This window comes from Mobula birostris, chromosome 5, assembly GCF_030028105.1.
Source record: "Mobula birostris isolate sMobBir1 chromosome 5, sMobBir1.hap1, whole genome shotgun sequence".
NCBI classification, from domain to species: Eukaryota; Metazoa; Chordata; class Chondrichthyes; order Myliobatiformes; family Myliobatidae; genus Mobula; species Mobula birostris.
In genome coordinates this window covers 178,203,900-178,206,799 of record NC_092374.1, presented here as the reverse complement: position 1 = coordinate 178,206,799, position 2,900 = coordinate 178,203,900, and the positions used below count along the sequence as shown (strand labels likewise).

At 43.8% G+C, this 2,900-nt stretch overlaps 1 pseudogene; it reads left to right on the top strand.

Annotated features, from left to right (window-relative positions):
- The first annotated feature begins 221 nt into the window (after window positions 1-221).
- On the top strand, window positions 222-1,627 carry LOC140198429 (piggyBac transposable element-derived protein 4-like; annotated as a pseudogene).
- The last annotated feature ends 1,273 nt before the right edge of the window (window positions 1,628-2,900 follow it).

Genomic DNA, 2,900 nt, shown 5'->3' with positions numbered 1-2,900 from the left:
TCAGGAGAAATGGAAATGTGAATAGGCAGTTAGCATTTTGAGTCACTTTAGGAAAAGTCATCAAATTTCGGCAAAAAAAATGGCATTTAGGGTGATTTTACTGCTGTCAAATGTCAAATAAAGATGATTCTGCCAGAGAGGAGCGGGCAGCAAGGGAGACATTTATGTCCAAGAATAACACAATCATTTGGTCCTCCCTTCCATATCAGGTTGCAGGCAAGATGGTAGCGGAAAATGCCATTCGAATAACTCCACGAGCTACAAGACTGGCTACTTTCCATGCATCCGACATTTTATCAACTTTGCAGCTCTTCCTCCCTCCAACCATTGAAAAATTGTCATTGAAATGACAAACATGGAGGGGATTAAACAGTATGTTCAAAAATGGAAGATCATGGATGTGACTGACCTACATGGGGCTTCTAATACTAGCTGGTGTGTATAGGTCCCCAGGTGAGGCTGCTTTCAGTCATTGGAATGCTTAGACGGGAAGACCAATTTTTCCTGCCACCGTGTCCCTGGAAATGTTCCGTATCATATCAGCGGTGCTCAGATTTGACAACCATGAGACAAGACCTGCACACCGTGTCACTGACAAACTGGCAGCAATCAGGCAGATCTGGGACAAGTGGGTGGAATGGCTGCCTCTTATGTACAACCCTGGTCCTGAGCTCACAGTGGAATAAGACTGGTTCCATTCAGAGGTAATAAATGCCTGTCCTTTTATTGTTAGACTAGTTAATAACAGCTTCAATATATACATACTATTGGTTGTGATATCAAATGATTTTTCCCCTTTTTGTGTTCTTGCAGGTCACAGTCCTTTCTGTGAGTACATGACTAGCAAGCCAGGAAAATATGGAATAAAGCTATGGGCAGCCTGTAATGCATGTTCCAGTTATGCTTGGAATATGCAAGTATATACTGGGAAGTCAGCTGGTGGAGCCCCAGAGAGAAAACAAGGCATACACGTCGTATTAGAGATGACAGAAGGGCTAAGAGGACACAACGTGACCTGTGACAACTTCTTCACATCGCATGAGCTTGGTCAGGCGCTCCTGAAGAAGAAAATCACAATAGTGGGCACTGTGAGGCAACACCTGCTCTGATTGCAACAAGTGGGAGAGACGTCTTGTCTTCTAAGTTTGCTTTCACCCATGACACCACTGTTGTCTCGTTTATGCAAAAGAAGAACACAAATGTCATCCTTATGAGCACATTACATAAGGTTGCAGAGGTCAGTGCTCAGGAGTACAGAAAACCAGCCATCATCCTTGACTACAATGCCAAAGGAGGAGTGGACAACCTTGACAAAGTAACAGGCACATACAGCTGCAAGAGAAGAATTGCCCGCTGGCCTCTCGCCATATTCCATATCATCATTGATACATCAACCTACCATGCCTTTGTCATATGGAGTGAGCTGAAGCCTACCTGAAGGGCAAGCAAGAGGAACTGCAGGAGGTTCTTTTTGGAGGAGCTTGGAAAGGCCCTTGTGATTCCTTTTATGCAAAGACGACACCGCCTTCCCCGCACAGAAGCACTGGTAAGGCAGTGCAGCGATCTGAACCTGGCCCTGATCAACAAGTCCCACAAGAAGGCAACACAAGGGGACAGAAGAGAATGAGATGCAACTTCTGCTCTGCAAAACAGGGGCAACTCGCTGCAAATGTGGGAAACATGTAAGGGGAAAATATGCAAGGTTTCCCACCACTGCTTTGAATGCCAAGACTAGTTTACAAATAGCAATTATTTTTTTGTTTTGTTTGTTGGTTAAATATTAGTTACTGTTGAAATAACAGTTAATTGTTATAATTAGATAGTAGTTATGAGATTTTGTTATGATATAGCACTGAGGACAGAGTTTGATGGTTGTAATGGTTATGCTACTTAGAATCATCATGCTGAGAATAAGAAACAAAATTAAACCAGAGATTAGTGAAGAACAGTACGGCTTTGTCAAAGGCAAGGGAACATCAAATGCACCTTATATTCTCAGGAGTATTATTGAAAGGTCAATAGAAGTACAAGACCTATACATCTGTTTCATCGACTACACAAAAGCCTCTGACACCGTGAAACACCAAGTCATCACGAAAATGCTTAAAGATATTACGAGGGGTGACTGATAGGATGCAAAACTGGGCTGAGAAGTGGCAGATGGAGTTCAACCCAAATAAGTGTGAAGTGGTTTATTTTGGTAGGTTAAATATGATGCCAGAATATATTATTAATGGTAAGACTCTTGGCAGTGTGGAAGATCAGAGGGATCTTGGGGTCCAAGTCCATAGGACGCTCAAAGCAGCTGCGCAGGTTGACTCTGTGGTTAAGAAGGCGTACGGTGCATTGGTCTTCATCAATTGTGGAATTGAATTTAGGAGCCAAGAGGTAATGTTGCAGCTATACAGGACCCTGGTCAGACCCCACTTGGAGTACTATGCTCAGGTCTGGTCACCTCACTACAGGAAGGATGTGGAAGCCATAGAAAGGGTGCAGAGGAGATTTACAAAGATGTTGCCTGGATTGGGGAGCATGCCTTATGAGAATAGTTGAGTGAACTCAGCCTTTTCTCCTTAAGAGCGACGGAGGATGAGAGGTGACCTAATAGAGGTGTATAAGATGATGAAAGGCATTGATCGTGTGGATAGTCAGAGGCTTTTTCCCAGGGCTGTAAATGATTGCCACAAGAGGACACAGGTTTAAGGTGCTGGGGAGTAGGTACAGAGGAGATGTCAGGGGTAAGTTTTTTACTCAGAGAGTGGTGAGTGCGTGGAATGGGCTGCCGGCAACGGTGGTGGAGGCGGATACGGGACTTTTTAAGAGACTTTTGGATTGGTACATGGAGCTTAGAAAAATAGAGGACTATAGGTAAGCCTAGTAATTTCTAAGGTGGAGACATG